This window comes from Anoplolepis gracilipes, chromosome 1 (assembly GCF_047496725.1).
Source record: "Anoplolepis gracilipes chromosome 1, ASM4749672v1, whole genome shotgun sequence".
In the NCBI taxonomy this organism is placed as follows: Eukaryota; Metazoa; Arthropoda; class Insecta; order Hymenoptera; family Formicidae; genus Anoplolepis; species Anoplolepis gracilipes.
The window spans coordinates 8,183,156-8,210,078 of record NC_132970.1 but is presented as its reverse complement, the minus strand read 5'-3'; the positions used below and the strand labels follow the sequence as shown (position 1 = coordinate 8,210,078).

General features: G+C 36.7%; 1 long non-coding RNA gene across 6 annotated transcripts in view; it reads left to right on the top strand.

Moving 5' to 3' along the window:
• The window catches only part of LOC140669956 (uncharacterized), a 238,941-nt gene that overhangs the window by 64,490 nt on the left and 147,528 nt on the right, over positions 1–26,923 (top strand). For 5 of the 6 annotated variants that reach the window (XR_012047447.1, XR_012047462.1, XR_012047459.1 and 2 more), the window contains exon 4: positions 25,943–25,987. The exons of the other annotated variant lie outside the window; for it this stretch is intronic. This is a non-coding gene — a long non-coding RNA (uncharacterized lncRNA). The remainder of the gene's footprint in view (positions 1–25,942; positions 25,988–26,923) is intronic. 6 annotated transcript variants of the gene reach the window in all.

Genomic DNA, 26,923 nt, shown 5'->3' with positions numbered 1-26,923 from the left:
AATGTTAAAAGCACTGATAGGAATAAAGTTTGATGCAAAACGCATCATCATTCCATCCGCGAACGATTCCTTAAATGACATTCTAAAAATCCAACAACGAAATATTCATCTCATTCAATCTGCGAGGAAATTATCGTGTTTAATGATTTCATTTAACGTCCGAATTTTGCATTTTGTAAGTATGGGCGGACGTGAAGCGTGATCATGGTCGTAAACTCGCGACAAATTCCATTTTTTTTTCTTTAATGTTTTTGGCGAGGAGAATAAAATCGTTGAAGTGTTTATTGCCATCGAGTGACGTCGTTTTCGTAACATCGAGCTGTGGCGATGTTTAGGATGAACTTTTACGCATCGATAACTCGTACACCTCGTATTCATTAGAGCGCACGAAATGAATTCGCCGGACGCATGGAGTCGCACACCACACAATTTATTCTCACTATTGAGGAGAAAGAAAGAGAGAGAGAGAAAGCGGAATTTCATCGGTGCCAATTAAAGCAGTGCTTGGTTACCGCTTTTCCTTAAATCTGTCAATGATACGAATCGACAAGAACGAAATGTAGCGAATGAATCCTACGAGCATACGCTCTCGACTCTGCAGCCTGTCATCGAGTCGTTTCGACAGCTTGTTTTTTTCGTGAATTTCGTTCTATAACAACAAGCTTGCGAGGTCTCTGCGAAGCAGGTGAATCGTAAAAGCGAGAATAATGAAACGTATTTTAAATTCCTGTTGTACGCACGTCCCGCGCATCTCCTTGTTTTATTTCATCAAGTGTCTCATGATCGTTTGTTTTTGCCGCAACATTCTCAGAATCCTTGGATTCTAATCGGGAGATCAAAATTTATCAGAGTAAACACATTTTCAGTGTTTCTTTAAGAATTACCAGGAACCAGACCCTCTTGCAACATTTTCAACATTATTACGTGATCCTCAGATCTTCATCGCGCTGACTTAACGAGCTGGACAAAAAGTAGCGTAGCGTTTCTAGCGTGCGAAGGAGCCTGTCGTCGTATTGCCTTTCAAAACCTGTTCTAGTTCATGAATTGTTTCTTATCTACTAATTTTTACAAGATAAGGAACGTACATAGACATTTATTTTATTCTAGGATAAAATTTCATAGAGTGTAAAGAATACAATAATTAAATAAAAAGGAGTAAAATAAGAATATAATGAAAAAAATGAATAAAAGAAAAATAAAATTACATAAATAAAATATAGTAATAAATTAAAAAAAGAAAGAGAGCGAGAGAAAAAATGTTTCAACTTGGTAACGCGAGACCATAAAAATTCTTTTGTGCGGCACACCTCTATGTCGTGTGTGAGCGTGTGTATGTTCTTATTGGGTTACAACCCCCTCCCCTTTCTTCGGTATACAGGGTACGCAGGAGAGTCGTAAATTCGTTGTAAACGCTTCTAAACGGTCTTGCGGTTTTACGATGAACCTGAAGCAGACCTCGCACCACGTCGAGCCGATGCGAATGTTTACTCGCAACGGTGGAAATTTTTACCGTGTCCCGACGGTAACGAGAAACTTTCCGGCAACGATTTTTCGACTTCGAGTACTCTTAAGGAAGTGCACACGCTGCGCATTTATTATGTATTCTGCGCCTCGTGGACGTACATTCTCAAGTTTGTTCTACATTGCAGTTTGCTCCGACATGTGTGGCGCAAAATCGGTTTTTGCGTAATTTTATTCCTTCTCTTCCTGTTCTGCTTCAAGTCATTTTGAAACAGTTGGATTTAAGATTTATCGTGTCGAACCACGTGGAATAAATTTGCAAAATGAACGATGATTGAAAAATTCATTGGGGTTTCGTAATCGCATTCCTAAATATCACGGATCGCTCTATACCGAATTTAATTTAAAGAGACGCGTAAAGAGAAGAGCGGCTGAAAGATAAAAAAACGTTTAAACGTTTTTTATCTGGCTTTCTACGAAAATCCATTGAGTTCCTTCGTCACGTAGGGGCTCTCCACGCTTCTGCACATCGGGTTCCTCGTTTCCCCGAAACTCCTCTTCGTAACCAGTTTCTGGCTCGCTTTCATTAGGCTGCTTAGCACGTAAACACAGCCGCTGATCTCGTTTAGAGAAGCACGACGACGATGGCAGTGTGTCGATCGTCAAAGCGGACGGGATCCTTTTATTCCTATCTTTGCTCATAGCATTGTCGGCAATTAGGCCGTCTGTTCGAAACATAATTAACGCTGTCCGGCGTTAATCAGGCCGCGAAGGTGTCGAACGTGGCTCGTTCCAATTCTTCAGTCGCTCTCGAGCGAGATAGGAGAAATGGTAGACTCACGGATGTGCACGATCCTTCCTATCGTTCATGAAAAAGAATGAGAAGGAGGGCACCTTCGGATCAGCGCCGAGAAACCCCTAATTGGCTCCCGGCTCGCGAGAATTCATTCCCGCCTCTACCGCGCTTCCTACCGCCGAATGAAACCTTAATTCTTTGGTGAAACAAGCGGTCGGATTGCGCCCTCCAGCACGAAATTTCGTGTTCGAGATGGATCGTGGAGATTTCGTATATTGCCTGGCATTCGGCAACGAGCTAACGAGTAGTTATAACAAGCGTCTCTTTACGCGTGGAGGAGTATTCGGTGGTTTTTTCCGGCAGGATCTCATGCTTGGCGATATACGCGATATGCACTTGTTCATTAGCTTATGCCAACAACGTGTTGCAAATTCGAAAAAAAATGAAAAAAATGTCTGAACATGTATTTCATTACCGTATTCTTCGCCTTTCACAAGGAATTATTTCCACCAAATGCTTATATTGTCCTGTTTTTTCCTTGTTTTAAAATACAATAACTCCTCGTGTATATCACCGTTGATTAAATATATCCCTTGATAAAAATTTTAATTTTTTCGAACTTTAACCAATTCGCTCGGCATTTAATATTGATGACTCTGCAGATCATATATCACACATTTGATAAGTCACAGCAATAATATTTCATTTTTTCAATACTATAATAGTAAGATATAAATATATTATTTAAACAAACGCGTTTTCATCAATTACATCAAGCTCATGCGCAATCGCGCGCGAATATATTTGAATATTATTTGATCGGCAAAGATCGTATCGCAAAGATTGTATCGTTGTATTTTTACCTGCTAGCTTCTTTTCGTTCGACATTCAAAGCGACGAAAAACACGCATAAAGCTGTATGCGTAGTCGGCGATTCGATTTTACGGACGGGCGTGCGACTGCGAAAGAAATTCGCGAACTCATGCATATACGAGAGGAAAGAGAAGGGGAAGGCTCGAGAGAGCAGCCTGCGTTGGTATCAATAGCCTGTCGAAAAACTGGTACAATCTTGCACGCTATGATCACCATCATCAAGCTCTTCCCTCGCTGACTACCCTTTCGCTGTCGTATCGTTCGTCGTCGCTCTGTTCGAGGTTGGGCATCACCTGGGCCTTTTTGCGCCTGGTCATTGTATTTGTGCGAGAGCGTGTCCGAAATATTAAGCCTGATATCTCGCATCGCGTCACTCTTAACGTGAACCACCTCTGTACGCGTGTTATATGCTTAATATATATACACACTTATCGAGAGTACCGTTTAAATTTCTGAAAGAACGTCGGAATGTCGTCTTCATTTGTAAATTGATATTTGTTAATAAATTGTTTTTTATATTCTCGTGTTTATTATCATGTATTAATTAATTTATTCGATGAAAAAGTGCAGTCTTTAATTGATAATGGATGCATATTTACATATAATGCGCGCAATTATTTACGCATTCTTTCTCTCGACTCAATAAGTAGTTGTTTATAAATATTTCAGCGCGGAGCTTTTTGACTAATTGCAGTAATAAACTATAAAGCAGATACGTATTAATACTTTCAACGTGGTTGCGTGAAGAATGTGATATATCTGTAAGAATTACAAAATTCTCGGAATGCTTAGAAATTAGTAAGTCAGTGCCAAGACGATGAAAATAACATGGAAAAGCTATTTGAAAAGCTAGAGAAAGATTAGCGTCTTCGGCGCAAAGGCAACAAGAAAGATTATAGGGATTTATCCGAAATTCGAATCCTTAAGATCCGAATCTGCCGAGGAGGGAAGATACGATAGAGCGAGCCCTTAAATTGTTCATGGATCGGCGAGAATCCTCGCAAGGATCAAACGACGCCTGGAGGGCACTAGAGAAAGGGAGTGGCTCTGTCGGATCTAGGCTCAGATAAGAGAAAGCCACTACTGTGCTACCATATAGTAGAGATAGGATATCGTCAGGAAACCATTACCCTTTAATAGCTCTTCCTATCGGCGAAGACTACGCCAGAGAGCTACCTAGAAATTTAATTTTGGGGGATGAGGAAGAGAGAGAAAGAAAGGGGTTCTTTCCTCGAGGAATCTTCACATTGTTCAAGATTTTACATATTGACTCTTATAACTCCTAAAGATTTAAAAGTAGTTTCTATAATTTTGTGCCGACACGCAAACATAAAATTGTAGAAAAGTTTATTTAGATTCTCATATTTTTTTTGACGTGGGATAACAATGAAAAATATTTATTATCACAATGCAATTTTCCATCTTTTTTCTTGTTTTATACTCGACCTCTGATTATTTTCCAAAAAATAATTTTTATATGTATACTTTTGCGATGATTTTGAGAAAAAACGAGAAAACGAAAAATGAGGAAAGAAAGGCAAAATAAAATACACCAAGGAAGACGTAAGAATAAAAAAAAAGAGAAAAAAGAGGGAGATTTCTCAACTATCGGCGAAATTGTAATAATGGACCAACACGGGGTCCAATTAAAAGAGCGGGATGAAGTCTATCTATCTGGCATGGGTGACCAAGAGCTACATCATTATTCTTCGCGGACGGAACAGAAAACATCAACCGGCGGACGTGTCGTTAGATCGTTAAAATACCACCTCCTGACAGCATTCTAAAGAGCGGGGGTTTCTCCACTGTCGAAATCTTGTTTGCAGCGAAAGAGCTGAGGATAATTTAAGATGTTACTGATAAGAATTTTTCTGACATTTATTGTTATCAGAAACTACATGTCTATACAAGATGCATCATAACGTGACTTTTAATGAGAACAAAAGATTTCTTTTACGTTACTATTTTTTTCGCATTCGACAAAAGAGAAATGTAAGAAAAATAAAATAAGTATGTATATGTCGAATACTTGACCAAATCTAATAATAATATCAAAATTACAGAAAAATATATTTTACATTCGTAAAATTTGAAAAAAAGTAATGGCCTAAGTAATAAACCTAACAGTTTAATTTAAGCATAATTGATGAATCAAATTTTAGCACGAAGCTGTGTCGCATGGCTTTATTGAAATTAAATACATGCGCGTCAATGACAGGTGGCCGGATTAATAAAGCATCGAGAGATTGAATGACTTTGGTGTATACCGGTAGCGATGGAACCTGATATAGCGGACGTTTAAAGTAGCCAAAGTCCGCGATAATTTAAGATGCAACGGGGAATTCTATACACATGTTCTTCTACATGGAGCGCTCATGCGAGCGCCAGCTGACACATTCGTCTAAATCGAACGAAAGTTGCTTCGCATGATCGAGGAGATCTCAATTTACACGTTCGCCGGAGATAGAGCTATCACATATTAAATATTCATTCGTTTCGACACGTGGAATCGTTTGATTACTTTGTATGTAAGAGTGTATTCTACTTTAATGAAACGCGCATATTCATATATTTTATTTTTAAATTATTAAATCAGGAGGTATTGAACATTTATTTATGCATTACCACCTCTCATAATTAATTTCATTTTTACGACATGTCATAAAATGTTAATAACATTTTAATTATGTTACAACATTATTAAAATTATAAATGAGAAATGTTTCGTTCTCTTGTCGAAATCGAACTTTAATAATCTAGCTAGTTTGGTCGCGATACCTCTAATAAGTACATAGTAATATAGAAGGTATATGCCAACGGAGGCAGTCGTTTTTTTTTCGTCTCTATCTGAAATACTTCGGGGGCATGACCTACGGTAGTTTAATTAAAGCGTCGCGTAAAGTTAATTTATGAGAAAAGCAGCGGCCCATGAAAAAGCAGCGGAAGCCAATTAGCCTAGAGCCACTTCATTCAGCCGCGGCGCCCCCTTATCGACTTCTCTCTCCTTCTCTTTTTTTTTCTTTTCCTTTCTCCGTTATATTGAGACTCGTTTGTCCGCGGCCGAAACGCCCTTTTCTTTGTCGTAGTCTAGTTATAATCTCCGGGAATGCTGTATGCGGACATAGCTCGACGATATAACGCGCCTTGTATACGAAATGGTTCTGATAATTAAGCGCTCTGATTACCCACGCTGCAGAATAGAAGAACATGGTGTTGCGTGCGAGATGACTGTCGAAATAAGCCGGCGCGTTTGTGGTTCGGTCGACTCCCGTTCCGACGATCAGTCTCTCGTAACACTGATGTATGACTGTTGAGATTTGACGAGAACTGCTTAGACGCTAAGAAAAATGCGTGGCGCGATGATAATGGGCCCTCACGAGGGCATATTCTCGCCCGCCTAATTACACAAGAAATAATTTAGACCGACGTCTCGCAACTTCATCTCGCCGAGCCTCTCGCATGGCTTTATAGACTCCCGAAATTTTATGGACTTGGCGAGAGACTTACTTTCGGGAATAAAGGCGTTCGACGACGCGCGTATTCCTCGTCGGACGTGCAGAGGCAATTTTCCGTCGAGGCACGAATTATGAACTTGTAAATATGCGAGCTCGAAACGAGGCTGGCTTAGCTCGCAGCGGCTACTCTACCCACCACTCGCCTTTTTTTTCCGTCGAAATCCGGCAAAGGCCAATTTGTCGGGATCATATACAACCGCTTGTAAAATAGAGCACTCCATCGGGAGTTGCCCGGAATACCAATGAGATGCGGGGCTTTGCGGGTCCGATGCCGTCAGCGGCTTCATGGGAACCGAGCAGCAGCAGCAGCAGCAGCAGCGAACTCCTTGACTCAACCGAGGGACAGTGTGCTAGAAGCAACAGCGACGCGAGTGACACACACTCGCACAAACCGGGCTGGAGGATCGACAAGATCGAAGGATCTCCGCGTCCGAACCCGACCGGCCGGTCCTTTATAAATCCGAAGCCGCAGCTGGCAATTTCAGGCCGTCTCCTCCTTCTGACGCGCTTTCTGTAGGCGGGAATGAAAGATGAACTGCTCGAATCGTAATCGAATCGAATACCTGCATTGTTTCAGATGCCCCGTCGTTGCGCGAGATATCGATGTTAAATTCTGTCGTTATACGACTCGCTCTGTATTCTGAGTCATATGTTTGAGTTATACGCGCAATATTATTTATCCATTTGGAGTATAAGTTTTAATCCATCTATAGAGTTATATACAAATTAAAAAAAAAAATTTAGTTACATGTAATATTCTATGATAATATTATAATTTTTAATAAAAAAAATAGTTGCTTTAATTTTCATACGTATTAAGTTAATGCAGATAATGTACGCATCGAGCTAGATTTCCCACGATTATCTCACGATGGATCCTCCCGTCAAACCCATGCGACACGATAACCGTAGCACATAGCATAAATCGCCGCGTAATAGAATAATCACTAGCTGCCCACATGATGCACGTGCGGCGAATACGTAAAAATTAGCGATGGATGATCTTCTGCTGCCGTGCACCTTCGAGATCGCCACAATTATTCCAGCTCAATTATCCAAATTAGCTGTAAGCACCGCACGATCATCGGTGTGGCTGTAATTAGGAGGCATGGATCTGCGACAAATCACGACCGCTTTCGGTCCTTGTTCCAGTCTGATTTTCCCATGGTATATCAATGGTATATCAATGTGATTTACGACCGTGCTCCGGATTCCGGAAAATTATGGAGACCTTGTGCAAAAATGTAGTCGTGAAGCCGGATTGAGAGTAAAAAAAACTCTATGCGTTACATTCTCACATAAACAATTTGCTGTGATACGTATATCCAAGTGCTCCAGAGAATCTCTGTGAATAAGTGTGCACGCTCGTGACACGCTGTTTTTTGTTCGACCGGCAAAAGCGGATTAATAAATCGCGCGAAGTTGTCGTGACGTGCGTAAAAACATACGACCGCGCCAATTTCCGGGCTCGAGAAACGTTGTATGTTACAGGTTACGAAGGTTTTTTTTTTTTTTCGATCGCGCTGTCAGGCATAAACCATTTATCGCTGCTCAGGTTTGAAATTTTCACCGGTATGTGCCTTCCCATCTCCAGGCGAAATGTTTTCCTCACTTTTCCGTACGGTAAAGTCGATTCATAAATTTCCTAAAATTATAGACTTGTGACTCCAAACGACATTGATTAAAGAGTATATATAGTTATGTTAAAAAAAGATACATTCTATGGATAAGATTAAAATAAAATACACAATTTAATGAGAAATGTGAAATCTTCTTTTCTTTTTATACTTATGATTATTCTGATAATTTGAAAATTTAATTTTATTATTAATTTGATTCATTTCTTAATTTTTTTTATATAAACCATGATGAAAATATATATGTGTATTTTATATATATTTGATATCGCATCAAGAAATACAACGCGATGGAATCAATTTTTTTATCTGTAATTGGTTGCGTTTAATTACTCGTTCGTTGCGAAACGGACGTACGTCATCAGATAAGAAAATCACGCGCCTTATGCCTGTTTGGCCTTATGATCCGTAAGATCCTAGCGAAGTGCTCGTTACCGGCATGACCTCTTGAACAATTGCGTAATTATCGGCTTGAACGATTCCTGGTGGTCTTGGCGATACGAATGCACGAAAGCTTATACAATTCAAACTGACTCTTAAAGAAAATTTCGTCTATCACCTTGTTTGATTTATATTTCGTAGTTAAAATATTTATTAATTTATTAAATCTAAATTTTATCTCGTAATGTATAAGTGTTTTACAATACGTACATTTAGCTGGTCATTCAGTTTTAGGACAATTAATTAGATTAACCTTCAAAAATCGTTACATCTTTGCCGACTATTTTGATCAAGCTTGATTCGCGGAGATTATATCTAAACGACGTGATCGCAATTTTATCAGTGTGACGTTTCGCATTTCTGCGTCGACTAATACATTAGTGCGTCACAATTGTTTCGTGCGTGTGGATTAATTGGACGATAAAGCACAAGGAGCGAACGGGCGAGTGTCGCTGGGTAGATAAAGCCGACCCGCGTTCCTCGGTCACGCTGGCTGACCAAACACAAAGAGACCTCGAAGCCCGAAGTCACGTTTGTCAGAATCGCGTGGGAGTCTGAGGCCGAATTGGTAGATGAACTGGAAAATTGCTCACACCCACAACGCCCGGCGCGACGGAATTGTTGTAAGATTATATAGGACGGTATGACAAATGCGTCTCGTTTAACTTTTCGTTTCTTAATCATTTTTAGTAAAGATTTTTATTTTTCAACGCATTGCGATTTACTCAATAAGTCCTTGTTTCAATCTTAGCCAACTATAAATTGCTTCAAATAGAATCATTTCTTTTTGCTGATAAAAGTGTTACATTATAAAAGAACTTTCATATTTTTTAAGAATTAAATTTTGTAAAGGAATTTAATGAGAAAATTAATTTTATTTAAATAAATATTATAAAAAAATATGTATAAAAATTGGTAGAGAATTTCGGACATTGAAATCGTCCAACATCCGCAGCGCCTTAATTCTCGCAACCCAATATACACAGTGTCATGATTCATGGCGTATATAACGAATAATCTTCAGCATCAATTCATCCGATCCTAATCAACGTAAAAAAAAGTCGAAACCGATTAAATGTCGCCGATAAATCGACGCCGTCGCGCCAGATATTATCTGACAAAGTATATAATGATATAATCGGCGCATGTAGGACTTTCATTAGCGCTTTTAAAACTTAATCTTTCGAAAGAATTAAAGTAGCGAGTAGCTGCCAGAGACTAATGTAATCCCGCGAGACACGTTAAACACGATATATAATTTTGCACGGTGGCTCGCGCTAGAAATTACTGCTCGCGATTACATGCGAATCGGTAATTAAACGGCCAGTTCGTTGTCACGTTCATATAAATCCATGCCTCGGGCGATGTAACTTCGAGACGACGTTAATCACGACGTTTCGCTAATATATGCCACATGAACAGACATACGCGCGTGCGTAACTGCCAGAGGCTATCGGCGGCGTTGCGTAGCCTCGCGAGCGAAGAATTCGATCGACCTAATTTATCGGTCTTGAGGAAAAATAGAACGCGTGAGATAAGCTGTACGGCTCGATTGTAAATTGAGGTATTTATCGCTTTTAAAGAATATCGCAAGCAATTATTACGTGTCAATTATGCGAGAGAATATTTTTTTTTCAAATTCAACAAGTTTGAATTTATCAGATAAACATTTATCATATTGGTCAAGAATACACATATATTCTTGTTGAAAACAGTTTTCTTTAAATTCTATACATTACGAAAGTAACAGAACTCGATATTTTTATTTATAGAGGGATTTGCTATTTTGAAATTAATGCTAAATGATTTTTAATCGTACATTTGATTTTTACAGTTATAATAACTACACTATCTATGCTATCTAGTGAAATTTGAATTTGAGTAGAAATTTTAGCAAGAATTAGAAATTAGGAGAAATAGTAAGAAGATTTTAATCTGTCAGATCAAATGCGTCGGCAGTATTTGTGCGAAAAGATTCTGCGTATTCTCCGATCGCTTGCGATGCGTAATGTGACGTCATCGACATCTCGCTGATACACACGTGAATTTAATGTCGTCCCAGAAAACGCGCGCGAATCTTGCGGAGCGTTTCTCGCATTGCGCATCGTACGCGCTTCGCATACCATGCCCACGCACACGTGAGTCAATGCAATGGAATATGACGCCAAGGGAGATCCGCTAGGGATTTAGGTGACTCGCGCGCTTGAGTCATCTCATGAACACGGTCGTAAAAAATGTTCGTTTTTCTACCGCGACAAAAATGATTGCGATTCTATTGCTCTATTATGCAATATTGATGAATCAATGTCGCACCAAAGATTAGCACTACAAGTAGTACTACTATCCCTCATAGAAAATTAGTTTCTCGTGTACCTCTTGAAATAGTCGACATCGTCAGAGATTACGATTGAAGTTTATCGCCTTGGCTTTCTCCACGGCTTTAGAGGCCAGAAACGAGCTCTACGCGAGCGACGTACTTAGTTAATTATCTCCAACAAAGAAGTCGCAAATTGGTTTCGAGTGCGTAACGTTCGCGATTGCACGCGGCCCAGGCTATTATTACTATACAGTTATCGCCTCTGGTCATTAGCCCGCGACCGAAGGAACGAGCCTCATTAATAATTATCTGCCGTACCCTTGGACTCGCCTGGCTAGTCAAGCTTATCTCTCAGATTTTCGAGGGAAGCCACGAGAGGCGAATTAATATCGCGCAGGTAGCGCGTTTCGTGAGAATCTTAATGAATCGAGCTACACCATCTCTGCATCACGTCTATAAATTATTTCTTGTGCTATATAACTCTCAGTAATGCTACACTGTTCTCGTAGTAATCGTTAAGTATCGTTACTAATTATATATAATAATAGGAGACATTTCACAAGGTATCAATCAGAGGAAATCTATCTTGACACAGATTCTAGATATAACACGAAGTGCGTTTACTTTGGCATATATTAATTCCGAAACCAGTCTCCCCTCCTCTCTCTCTCTCTCTCTCTCTCTCTCTCTCTCTCTCTCTCTCTCTCTCTCTCTCTCTTATTGACGTAAAATGAGTCAGAGCAACGTAAGTGACAGTAGTGGACAGCCATTCACGTCTATTTCCATTCAGCTGAATGCGTCATGTTCGACCTTTAGTCGTCGGGTTTGGCATCACACGATCGCAAATCGTCTCCCACGTTACTAAAATGAGACTCGCATACGTGATATTCAGTGCACATTGCATTGCCGTCATCTTTATATTTTGCCATCGAGGGAGGCATTTTATTCAGTCTACTGAATTAAGCAAAAAAGTGTGAGCTTGAATTTATTTCGCTTTTCACAAAGAAATGTTATGTTCGCCGTTCTGCGAATTGTGCAATTCTCAATGGTACAATGATCCATGTTACCACAGTAACAAAGTTTACGCCTGAGTTGCTCGCGACCACAGACAGGACTGTCGTCCAGAATTGGATTAAGCGCGATGATAAGCGGTGAACCGCAGTAGCTACCGTTAAATGGAAGTTGCCGTTTCCCTTAAACTTTGCATTCACGACATTACGTTTCCTATCATATTCTCAAACTGCGCATTTCATCTCGAGAAAGCCTGTCTTAATCCGGTGCATTTATCTTCGTGCTATTATTATGACTTCTTATCTCAATCTTTTGCATACGTCTCATTTTCTACTGTTACAATAGATGCCTTTATGAACTAAAACTAAACCATCTCACTTTCAAATCTAACAGTTTAAGTATAGATGTAATCAATGCCATCGTAACGGTGCTCTGTCACAATAAGATATCCTTATTGCATAAGATACCTTTATTGCATTTATGATATAATGTTTAAAAATTACGGAAAAATTCAACATTGAAAAAATTTTTAAGGTAGATTTTGCTCTTTATATTCCACACATGTTATTTATTTTGGTGTCGCACATTATTTCGTTTCTCGCAATGCAAAGGACGATTGGCTTCTTGCAGTCATTCCTTAGCATCGTTTCTAATCGCCGTGCAAAACGCCGCAGGTGCAGCTGTCTACCTCTGGAACTGAGTATCTTATGCAGCTTCTTCCTCTCCACACATTGGCGCCCAGAAGTATTCGCTTTGCGGGGCAGAGATGCTACGTAATATCATCTTTTTATAGATATCTGTGGCTCGAAGCGTTTCCACGATCTTGAGAAAGATTCTTATTCCCTCTTCTTCCTATATTGCTTATATGTACGATTGCATCGAAGCGAGTGATTAAGATAATGACTGACTTTACTTCCTCGTTAGGAATACAACATTAATTGTAGGAGATACTGCTTCATAGATTTGTTGGGTGTGTTTGGATTTTATAATTGTTACTGGTTTTATAAATTTAGCTACTATTACTAGAATATGCTTTTTGCAAGTAAATATTTCTCTATATTTTATTTCATGACAGATTTAAGCAGCTGTGTATTTTAATGTTAATATATTTTTAAAATTGATTCGATATAATACACAATAAATTTATCTGAATGTATTGGTTTGAAATTTATTAATCTCAAATCTGAATATTTTACGCTTTTTATACCTAAAACCTAAAAAGAGTTGTTACATTTGATAAATAATAATAGAGAAAAATATTCTGTCACTATTTTCGTTCAAATGAGAAAATGTTTTGCTAATTTAATTAAATGATTCGCGAGTTCTGGCTAATAAAAAACATTGTATTTATCAATCTTTAAAATTTTATTAGCTTTCGGTAAAATTTTTCATTTTTTTAAATACAATTTTTGATACGTAATTTTTATTAACATTTTACCGTGGTGTTGGCAATAAATAATAAATTCTAGTAATTTAGCAAAATCTTCAACATTATTACATGTTTATATTACTCCCACACAAAAAAGTATAAATGAAAAAAGATAAATACTCGCGTTTGCAAATGGAAACTCTGCTTTGGCGCTGCCTGGGGCACGTAATCAGACTCGGTGCTATTCTCTTGGCGAAGCAGCGCGGCGAATGATGCGGCAGACTACGTCACATCAGTTAATGGTCTACCTTGAACCCGTTACCGTGAAGACTCCATTTGGCCCAGCAAAACCGGCACGAAAAATGGTGCGTCGGAGGGATATCTATGCTGAGTACAGGCATATATGCGGTTGCAGGTTGCGGTAAAGGTCGTCGGGAGGCTCCGAGGTGAAGAGTTCCCACACTTCGGAGCTGCCTGCGGCACTAGAAGCGCATGGGTCAGACGCCACTACACGCCTGTGGCGGCTGTGACGGTCGACACGATGTTACACGAAACGAATCAGAATTTTTCCGCTATTACATCTAATACTCTGAATTTTACGATCTAGTTTCTATTAAATCGTAAATTTGTTAATCATCAAGTTTAACAATTCAGTATTATAGTCAATTCTACTATAACAGTACATCTCGAGCGATAAAAATGTATCATATTATTCAGAAAAGAGAGCACAAAAGATACTATTTAATTTTTATATAAAATGAAAAATGAATAATTACGGAGTAAACATTTCAAAAAGCATAGGGCCACATTAATTTGGAAATTCAATGTTTTTTAAAGATTACGAAACTAGTGGAGGAATGTTTGGCACATCCGGAAATGGACAATAAGCAAGCCTTATGGCCTCGTGTAACAGAGTCTGAAAATGGCCCGGGGCTCGGCGCGTGCAGGACGTGATTGTGTCGCGTTTCTCGTCTCTCTCATCCTCGATAAAGCAGCAAGTTTCTCTCTTGTTCCATCGTTGCCACCACCTCTCACCACTCGTCCCTACTACAGGCAGACTTTTACCTTTTCGACGTCCGACTCCTTTTTGCTTCTCCTTCGCTCCTCGCCACGATGGAGAGGATGACTCCCACCGCCTCCGCTCGACCGCGACTCGCAGGCTCGGCTCGTGCTGCTCTTGCTGTACCTAGCAGACTTCCAATGGCGTAGATACTCGCGATCTTCTCGACGAGAGAGAATCCGTATGAATTGCAGGGATCGATAATATTTGAAATTGGGACGCGTCATTGGTCAATTATAGTCTGAAGGATGAAAGGCGAAATTGGTAGAAGTAACGTAAGCGAAATAAAAAAAATTGGTATGTGTGAGATTCATGATAGTTATTAATATCCAAATTTTAATAGATCCGTTTTGTATGATATATTCGAAATCGGTCATATTTTGGAGCACTTGAATTTTCATTTCTTGAGTCTCTCCTAATATTACAATGACAATTTATATAACAAAAATTAGACTTAATATACTCTGGATAAACGCACAATGAAATCGATCGAGATCTTGTATCGTTCGAGCGGTATAATAGCCTTTTGTCGTTGACATAAAAATCGCAACGCGACTATCATCCGTCGAAGATTAAATTCCTCTGTTCGTCCGACGGAAACCTGTTGGCGTACAAATGCAAAATCACGAAGATGTCTATCTGTCATTAAACGTAAGAGCCAATCAACGTGCATAACTGATGTCGGATATTTTAGCGCCGATCACCGCCGGCACTTCGCTGTCGATCGCTTCGTAATCGTCATTGAAAGGAGAAGGGAATATCCTCTTACCGCGAGAGGAACATAGTAAGATCTTGACAAATCATCTCGTTAGGCTCGATAGTTACGCCAGTGTTCCTAGGCAAGGCGCGTGGCTGGAATGCGGCACAGCGATGCTGTCGCGAGCGACTGGAACTCGCCGCACGCCACTACAAGTGGGAGAATGGGAACCAAGGTTTCCGGCAAATGATATCCTCTCGCGAGTCTAGAAAAATATTCGAAATTATTTGATTTTTGTCCCGTGCAAGATATCGTTTGATTATGTTGAAAAAACCGCGACTTTCAATAAAATCGCGATTCTCTCGTGAAAATAATTTATTAATTCTTTAAAAAAGAAAGAAGAAAATTAAAAATTTGGAAATACCATTAAAAGTCTAAGTAAATTGGAGATGCGCTTCCGTGCTTGTAAGCCTCGTCGCGATAAATATTGCTGATCACAGTGTTAGATTAAGGCATTAAAACATTGCTCTTATGAATACGGCGAGTTTATAATGGTACTTTCATGGACGCCCACTGAGACTTTTATAAAGCAACAGCGGCTAAGTCCTGCCAATTACATCTAACTCCCTATGCGTCCTGACGTTTAGGAAATAAACCTCTTCGTTATAATACACCCTTAACGGACCATAGGTTTCGTCCTTTAATCAGTGATTTTATATAGCTAGCTAAATGTACGGTGCTTAATAAGAGGGACCGACTTAATTACGAGGATATATGGCGAATGCGAATCCCGTTCAGTCCCTTCGAACCATACATAACGTTAACTATATCGAACCAAAGTCTGATTTGCATACCGAGCGGGATGCTCTTCTTTCTCTTTTCCCTTTTACGAATTCGCCGACGCGTTACTCCCGTGTTGCAAAAATATTATTTCGTACGCCAGAAGTCTCCCGGGGTGCCGTGCATATCTATCTCTCTTTTCCTTTTTTCGCAACTTAATAATACTCCTAATGAACGCTGCGATCTAAAAACGCTGCGATTTTGGCGTCATCGCGAAAATGTGCTGGGTAAGCTAGGTTTTACGAAAGCAGACAAATCTGTATTTAGTACATCCATTTGAAGAATAAAACGTTCTCTTATGTCGGGATAAAATTTTTGCACCTGCCGCAAAAGGCAGAGAAAAGAATTGCGAATCGAGATCGAGAGCTCTCTCGCGAGAACACGCAGCGTATTCCGGCCGCGCGAATCATGATTTATGCAGTGGTGCTAGAGCATATGGTCCAGGGTATATCATTGTTGCCATCACAATGGCACGAAATGCAATACTCACGCTATCGGGTGCGCTTTCGCATAATGTGTCATAAATAGGCGGCGCGCACAACGCCGTTCGCATACCGTGCTGAAACAATAACCATTGTGGTGGCTGGTTCTGTTTATAAATAAGCTCCTATAAAAGCACAGACGTGCGCTGAGCATAAGCGACTGTGATCAGACGTTACGTGGAAGCGCGAGATTTTTATCCGAAAAGAATCAGGGCGTGTGCAGGTGGTCTTATCAAGTCACGCAAGCAACACCTCCGAACCGAGCAACTCAACTTGAAACATTGTATTTCTCATTGCTATCGTTAGATTTGTGGCAGTCTTCCAATCTCCACTTCAATGTTATATAAAAATTGATATCGCCCATTTAATTAAAATTATTTCGAAATTATTATATTAAAATTAAAAATATGTTTGATGAGAAATTTCGAAAAGTTAAAGAATTTTTCTAGAAAATTTTCATCTCAATATCGCGATGTCTCATCTATGATAGTATCCTTTGGACATATTTTATAAAAAGATCGTAACACGCCTCGATATTATCGTTATATCGTTGTAATTAGGCAGAATTTCTTCCTATACGGTACGATAGATGACTTGATGTTTGGTTTGACTTATTTTTTATATAATGCGCGGCTCTTACTATATTACATATTATAGACCACTCAAATAAAATATAGTCCTCTTATCACGATAAATCATATTATAGGTATTATGACCTACCCTTCAGTCCACGAAATATTCTCATATGTAGTCTCTCATATTTACGTTTAAATTTATTATTACTTTAATTCTTCGTTATTATATACTTCGCTACTTTGCTTCAAGCTTCTTCCTTCGGGCGGAAATCTCGCGGGCAAGGGTCAAGAAAAATTACTCGATAGAGAGAGAAAAGGAGCTCGAGGCTCGCGAGCTCACGGCTATCGATTCGCGTGTCAGGATGCTGGCGCATTGCTTCGAGATTCCTCCATGCGCGTTTTCACGAGAGGAACGCACAGACGACCGTAACCACCAGTGCTTCGATCCAGGATAGTCGATCGCGAGGGATCTTTTCTCGTCGGACGTGCGAGGGGCACAGTCTTCCCTGCAGCGTAGAATTGCATGTGCACTCTTGATCATTTTCTTCTGGTTTTCGGCTCGTATCGTTGTCTGGTATTTATCACAATCGATCGTTTATGTAATTAAAGGTATGGTATCGTACGCGTGCAATTTGTATGAGTAATGATATGTCTTTATCGAGCGCATTTTATATAATTCGAATGCATCGAAGAAAAGCCGTTGCCACGAAAAGTAGTATTAATAAAAGTATATGTATGGTACGATGTAATTTTTATTTCAGAATTTAACATCCTTGTTTTTTAAAAAGATTTTGTAAAGTTTTATTTTCAGTATCTCAGTCAGTATCTCTTCAGATATCTAATATTTACGAGCAACATTTTAATAGGTAGGTATTTAATTTATATCTGTTAATATATAAACAGCGGGAAGTGTGAAGTGTTTGAAACGTTAACAATGCCGGCGATAGCTCAACAATTAATGGGTTACAAAAACTCTGATCCTCTGATTGGATAAAGATTACAAAGCCGCGGAACGAAAGATATCTTGTCGTGACCCTGCGTTTATGAGCGAGTCAGAAACAAGTCCTGCGGTGCGCGACCGTGATCTCCGATCTGGATCGGCTTCGGTGATCCGGTTTGTAACCCTGCATCGAAGGCGAAGGCTCACAATTACTACAATGGCGAAACGGCTCGAGGGTGCATTCGTTGGTCGTGCGACCTAAGTACAGGCTACGGATCGAGGCTTCGTTCGCGGATCGTTACGTCCCCCGCGATTCCATCGTCGATGATTACTGTCCGCGTTTCGAAAAAGGGACCCCCGGGCCCTCCAGCTGCGTTCACGTGCGCGAAAAGCGCAGTCACTCATGAAATTGCGTATCGCTTGTCCGAAAGAAATGCCGGCGATTATCACATGTGATTGTAAAATGATGAGATTGGAAATTTCTCTTGCCTACTCATTATAAGATTTCGGGTATGACCAAGTGTAATTAATCAAAAATAAATACGATCTCATTTCTAACAGATGTTTAGTTACGAAAGATTGCGAAAAAACTTAAAAGCGTAGTGTGTCTTGATACAGATGTTTTAAGGTACGCATCTAGGATGCTTATATGGGATCATTAAACTTATGTTTATTATAATTCAGGTGATTCAATGCGGTTAAGCCAAGGACACACATAAAAACGTAAGCAATAAGCAAATCAATATTTTTAGTTTGTTGCTTTACTGCTGCTTTATTATTTCTGTTACTGTTTGATTTTGATTGGTTGATTTGCTTACTGCTTACGTCTTACTGCTTATATTCTTCTATGTGTCATGGCCCTTAGGCGACCAAGTGTCTAGACTTGTTAAAGGTCACGCGGTGAACGGACCGTTAGAATGGCTCACTTATCCTTGAAGTCAATCGTCATACTGTCTACGCTTCTTCTAATAAGTATTCATTTTAATACGATATTTAAATTCAATATTTCAAAATATTAATACTCTGAGATATATTGAACGCACAATATTTTTAAGTTTTTCACAGCCTTTAAACGTAGAAATTTATTATTCTTATTATCTTTTGACGAAATTTTTACTTTATTTATTTAATCTTATATTCATGCAGGATTATTGTTTGAATAGTCGCTCATTTCATTATTAAAATTAATTGTTAATTGATAACATCTGTAATTTATCATATTTACACACAGAGCAAATTCGATGTTTTTTCCTTCAGAAAAAAACGTGCTGTGAAAAATTTACGTATTATAGATTAACAGGGTATCTATATTATACTTCCTGGAAAAACATCGAAAACCCGAAATTGTCAGGGATTCCTTTTGTATCTGGAAAAATCAGGGAAGTGTCATGAAATTTTATTGAGATTCAGGGAATTTTTTCGAAAATTATCTTTTTAATAATTTTAATTTTATATTATAAATAATCAGTGATGTATGTGAAACTGGCACCTCACTTCGTAGAAACTCATTAATTATTGAGTAAATTTAATTTGACAATTTAATTTGTTTAATTAATATTTTAATAATTTTTACTTATAAAACTTTTTGTAGAACTATTATGAAACACTCAAATGCCTAAAATCTGACAAGAAATGCTTAAAAAATCGTCGGCAGTCAAAGTAAGACGCAGCGTGAACTTGACATCTCAGTCTGTTCTGAGCAATTTTTTTGATTTAATGGTCAACTTTGTTTAATTTGGAAGGTTTAAAATGTATTATATATATATATATATATATATATATATATATATATATATATATATATATATATATATATTTTTTTTTTGTTTTGTTTTGTTTATATATTCAATGTTTTAACATAATATTGAATATGAAGTACATATTCTTTGTAATTTTTAATGATGAAGAAATGAAATTTTTATGCAAGTAAAAATTGCTTATCTTATTTAAGTTATTCAGTTTTTTTTTACTACATTTATAAATCTAGCACTTGAAACTTAAAAAATTCTACGTTTTTCCTTTGTGTGAATGAAAAACATTAGAAAACGTAATACAAAATTTTTTTGTAGAGAAAGTTGTATTAGAAATCTTGAAAATATTTTCTTTACTTATCTGGAAAAATACTTGAAAAATCAGGACATTTTTTTACAAGATTTGAGTAGATACCTTACTTAATTAAAAATAGTATTCATTCAATAACGAATTTTTAAATGTCGTGCATTGATTGTCATACACAAGTGAAAACTACTTGTCCTTAATCATCAAGTAAATTTACAACTCGTTTGTTATTTCATCCACAACATTTTTTGTGCGGAGTATGGCACACTTTGCTGCAAGTGTCTATACTGATTATTTCTTTGTATGTACCTTTACTTTATTCGCATTTATATAAATCTTAGTAGAACTTTAACATTATTAGACCGATCGTTTAGGGTACCACTATCAATCTAATAAAAAAATGAACAAATTCGTGTTCATATAGTAAAATGCGCATATTTTTTTGTTAAGGAAAAGATTTAGAAATGTTGTCATAATGAGCTAAATTGAATTGAGTTTAGGGTTTCAGAACGTATAACTTTTTGTTTCATAACCAATCGTGTTTAGAATAATGCGATAACAATACAATCGCGATTAGTGGCATTTCATACTAATTTTATAATAGGACTAGTAAACAATGCGCGCTTTGCACGCGCTTTCCATATGGACTTAATTTCTTTAATTATTAAATAAAGAAATAAATAACAAATTTATATAATAAGAAAAAAATAATAAATTTATTTAAAATTACTTTATACCTTAATTATTTAATTTTTTATTTTATACGTAATTTTATATACAAATAATTTTTTCTTTTTTTATATAATATAGTATAAAAAAATAACCCAGGTAGCACAGTTTGTTTTATAAACGTTTTCTAAACATATCTAATACGAAAAGATACGATTAGAAAACGTTATAAAACGTTTATTAAATGAACATGTGCTACTTGAGAAATTATTTTTATACTCACTTATATAAAAGTACAGTGTATATTCAAATAAAGAAAATTGATAAAAGAATTAATGGATTAAGAATTGATAAAAGAATAAATTTTGAGACTTTATATTTTATTGTTGGGCTTTCTAATTGATTTTAATATTTATCTTCGCGCTGTCACTCATTTACAAGCATTTGCGCGCAAAAATAATGACACTATTTTAAGAGGTAATATGTTAACTTTATAATATTGAATTAAAAATACGAGAACATAAATTACACAAGGAACAACAAATTAATAAAATAATCATAGCATAGTTTAAAAGATGAGTCCACAAAGTACTTTAGTAATCACAAGGCTTTATAAGATAGTTATTCATATATTTGTTCTTATCAAAATAAATAATTTGACAAAGTGCTAAGACATGATCTCCCGGAAATGGGTACACTGAACATTAAGTTGGACTTGTCACTTTAATATCCCTCTTAAAGATTTTCATTTCGAGAATTAATAATGGAGGGATTTATTCCATTGATATATATATTTATATATGCAGATTCTTTTTTCAAACCATAGATATGAAAAATAAATTAAACCGTTATTAAATATTCATTTCTCGTCAACGTCATCGATTGCTAATTAGACATACGGGAAAAGTGCAATAATATAAATCTCGAAATTCGACACGCTTCATGGGTTTTCATCAGTTTTTTATTATGAATACATACTATCCGTAAGCGCACACATTGGAGTAAAAACTTAACAAAGTCCGGGACGTATTAAAGGATAAAGTTTTATACTTCCGTTTTATTATCATCGAGGTATCATCCGGCAGTTATCGCGATTAATAATTAATGAGCACCTTAATGATAGACGTGCGTGCACCTGGTGTATTTGCACGCGCACGTGCTCAATGTTATTAAGTTTATATTATGAAGCCGCATAGTCTTGCGTTAGAATATCATTATGAATGATTTTTCAAATAAAGGCAAAACAAAAAAATGATATATTATATAATATATTTTGTATTTGTCTTTTTATTCTCTTCCTAAGTTTTTGATATTTTATGACCGAGAAAACCAATATGTCGCTCAGATCAATAGTGAATTGAGACATCAGAAAATTACGTAAACGACCGTAAGATTTTTTTATGCAATCGTTTGTCTTGGCAGGAAGTGGTGCAAGATGTAAACTAAAAATATGCACAAGAAGCGCAAAGAAGTAACGTCTCTAAAATCCAATTTGATCGCGTCGCCTGATAGCTAAGCGATCCAGGTGGATGCGAGATGTACTTTTTGCAGCAACATTTTTGCGCGTCGTCGATTACGCGCTTGACCACGCCCGCGTATATACGCGAACTTCGACGCGAGAAAAACGCCGAGATCTTCCCGCCGATGTTCTTAAAAAGGCATGCCGAGGCGTTTCGGATCGCTTAGTGCGAGCTATCTGTGAGATTCCTTAGTCCTTAAAAAAGGATAATAAGAATAACATATCCGTCACTTCTTTCACCAATTCATACAATTGCGAGAGATTTCTTCGCGTAAAATCTGATTTTAGTAGTGATTCAAAGATATACTTAATAAATTAACATTGTATAATTTTGAGGAAAAAGAAAATATATTCTGAAAAACTTATATAGTAAATTTTAGTCAAAAATATATTTAAAAAATATTTTTTTTAAATATATTTTTACCATTAAAGTCCTTTATATTTTCGTAAAGATTAAAACATCAGAGAGAAAAGATTTTAATTACCGTTCTTATCGCTGAATTTTGATTTTCATTGTGGCTTTTTTACTTTGATTTATATTATTTTATATTTCGCAGATATAAATTGTAAGGCTAATAATAATACTCGAGTGTTTGTTTCATTTTAACAATAAGTAAAATATGTGAATAAGCTTACGTTCAAGCTAATGATAGGTCCCATTAGGCCAGAGCTATCCGTTGAATCGCGGAAAAAGAAGCGTGATTGTTTCTCTTTCTTTTCGAAACACGGGCGCATTTCCTTCGCGTGACAGCTCGAAGACGGCGCTGCGGCGCGGATTTCGTTGGTCACTCTGTGACTTTTTGCATCGGTCTACCTCTCGCAGTCTCCCAGTGACGGCCATCTGCCGCGAGAAATGGTGGCGCGGGCGGTCGGTCCCCTATTTATTTTCTCGTCTCCAATTAATTTAGCCCGAGGAAGCGTGGCGTGGTCCCGGACGAAAACAAAGCAATCGCGCTCTGGTATCTGCGGTGGCGGGCTGCCCGCTCGTTTAATTAGCGAGTATTGTGCGGGCAAAAGGGAGTCGGAGAGCACTCCGCGCGCCGGGCCCCGTGGGTCAGATATCGCGTAACAAGATCTTATTCAGTGTTCGGCGCACGGAGGGTTAATGATGCTATCGCTATACAGTGCCAAAGCGATCGCATTACAGATACGATTCCGGCGTATTTCGCATGGAGCGGCCGCGACGGGGAGGCGCGTACGACGTTCGATATTTCTTTAACGATCTGCCGCTGTGATTCTACGTGACTGGCCTCTCCTCCACTCCAGGTCCTTTGGTTCCGAAGTCGGGAGCGTTGTCGCGCTGCCGGATGTGAATTCTCACGTCGAGCTGTAAATCGCGCTTAAACTGCGCCGCGTGCCACGAGAGCGTTTCTATATCGATTAATATGTAACAATATTGTATGTTTCTATATCGATTAATTATCCTCAAAATATTATTGAACAAATGTCGTACAAATTTTCTTTTAAATAAATATTCACACTATGATGAATGAGTTTTTTTTTACACAACAAAAAAAAAACATTGTCACTCTAGTGAGGTATTCATCAAAGTGCACTCTCTAGAAAAATATGGAAAATGTGAAATTTTCAGGAAATTTTTTTGTACCTAGAGAAATCAGAGAATTTTCATGGAATTTTATTGAGACTCAGGGAATTTAAAAAAAAAATTCTGTTTCTGATAATTTTGCTCTTATGTTGTAAATTATACATATATATCTATTCCGTTTATTTTATTTAGATTTTCAATGTTTTAAAATATTGAATATACAGTTCTATATATTCTTTATTTTCACTTTTAGTGATAAAAATGAAAATAAAAGTTTAAAATTTTTTCTTAAAGATAAATAAATTTATTGCTTTCCCATGAAAAGTTACAAAAATATATACATATATACGATCATACAATTATACAGTTCTTGGCATTTTTTTCATATTTACTTCCTAATATTTTTACATGCTACACTTATTAATTTTTATCTTAACGAAAGCTATTTCATTTTTTTTTTCAGTACATTTGTAACTCTAGCATTACTACTTTTAATTTAAGTGACTTTGTATTTTTCTTTTGCATTGAATGAAAAGTATTAGAAAATGTGTATAACAAAAAAATTTATTTGAGAAAATTACACCAACAAAATCTTTAAAAAATATTCTCTTTACCTGGAATTTTGAACAAAAGTATCTGGAAGATGAGAGATTTTTTTCACGAGATTGAGTAAACACCCCGTTGATAATCGCAGGAGAATGTGTATCGCGATGTGAATTAATTAACGTTAGCATTATAAGTCTTTTCGACGAAAGCGGACGACAAATGCAGATAAAATTCTTATTTCGCGGATGACGAATCGTGCTGATGGTGACTCGACGAGTTTGTGAGACAGTCTTCGACTTAGCTTGACGTCAAGGACGCGCAATCTCCCAGTTTCTTCGGCGTCTGTGGGAACTCAAACCTTCTCACGTCCGTGCGCGCTCTATCATCGGCAAGCCTTTTCGCGTTGCTTCTCGCAACGTTCCTGAAACGATGGGAAGTACCTCCTTATGACTAGACGCATTCTCACAATTTATTCCTAAATTATAGATACTCCTGGAAAAATGTTTTGGTCAATATCTGGATAATATATTGCAATTATTTAAATCTACGTATGATTATATAAATAGATTTTTTGTTAATGAGAAAAACAACGAGAAATAGAAAAAGATGATTTTGTTATTAAAATATTATATTGTAATTTATATAAAATATGAAAAGTATTCTAATTGCTTTTTGTTTTTGAAATGAAATAGAATTTGTAGAAATTCAAAATAAAGATGTGATGTATTTTATGGATAGATCTTCCTTATTTAATTTTTTTTATGGAACTGTTTTATTATTAATGATGTAAATAATGTAGATACTTGTATAAAAATAGGCGGAGTTTAATAGTGTGTAAATGCCATGAACTGATTACTTATATTAGTTTCCTTCTCTGGTGTATATTATTAATTAAGAAGGAGCGGTTCGGTCAGGGAGTATCGATAGGCAGACGATCCCGTAAAACGAAGTTCCATATTTATTGAAGCGTAACCTTCATATGGGCGGCCTGTAGTAATTTATACGAGATATATTTTGTAATTTATTTTAATTAAGAAAGTATTCTATAATGGCAAAGTATAATGGTGGCAATCAGTGCTCATTTTTGGAGCACATTTATATTGTAACAGGGTTTTCTTCGGTAAAACCTTCTTACTGAATATAAATATGATTTTTAATGTTTCCAATCGATATTCACGCTTTCGTGCCTTAATTAATTTAGGAATGCCATGAAAGTATCGTGTGTTCATTTTTACCGTAGACGCTTCGCGCGCGATCGTTCTTAATGATCGTTTTCGAGATTACAGATGCGCGAGTAGTACGAATTCTAAAAGAGAAAAACCTGATTATTTTCGTCTATTTTTGATTCATTTATTTAACTTACAATTAAACAAAAATTAAAGAAAAAAGTTTTTATATATGGAATTCTATAAAAGCTTGTATTCAAAAAGAATAGTTTTTTGAAATATTATTATATAATTATTCCATTAAATATCTGTCTATCATTACATGTATATAGAATATAAATTCGATGCATAATAATAATAATTATTGGAAATATTATTTATTTTGAACTTTGTTATATTTAAATCTTATATTTGTATGTTACAGATTAATCTAGTCTACATAGTTTACTTCGCAAGTATGCATCGATCGGTGAGTTATAAATTTTGTTTTCTTACACTAAAAAAACACTACAAGTATACATAAGTAATAGATTTTAATATATGTAATATAGCATTTTTAATTTTTGTTTCTTTTGATTTATTTTTTGCAAGTGTACAAGTGTAGACACTCTTTTTTTATGTACTTGGCGTTTTTTTTTAGAAAAGGTTTTTTACTGTATATTATATGTCTTGTATATTTATTTTGCATATATAATACATATCTTGAAAGTTTAACGTGTATCTTAATTTTAAATTCAGTCTAGCAACTATAGTTTTGCTAACTTTTATTACTATGATAAATCCAACTTTTTTTAATAAGACACGATTTCAATTTTTACACACACGTAGTATATCTCCCCGAGTCTAAATTTTTCTCCTATTTTCGACCTTAATGTTTAATTTAACATCTTCAAATAGGGGAAGTACAAAATAGGAGTTTAATAAAATACAATTCTTATAATAAAATCTACTAAAATCCTCCAGAGTCCATAAAAGTAAAAAAGTAAAGATTGTAAATAGGAATAAAATTTTGAATTATCAACTCAAAGATTCAATTTTGATATGATTTTTTATTAATTTGGAACAAGGGATATTAATTGAGAACAAAGCACAACCTTACACATGTTGCACTTCGAGAATGATTAATTAAGCTTGCGTGCGTAGGCAATAATTTAGTAAATGAATGATATAGCAATTATTCGGTGGAATTTATTATAATAATCCGACGATATAATGATTCCGCGCTTTTTTACTTATGTACATTTTTATTCGGTTATACGCAATTATTTGTAATCGATGCGGAATATGCGCACGCTTAATTTACGATTTCGCCGTTAAACGAATTATTTCGGAAGACTTGATCGATGTGGATCAAGACTTTGCTCGATTCTATTTTAATAGCTAATGAAACAATATATACATGATA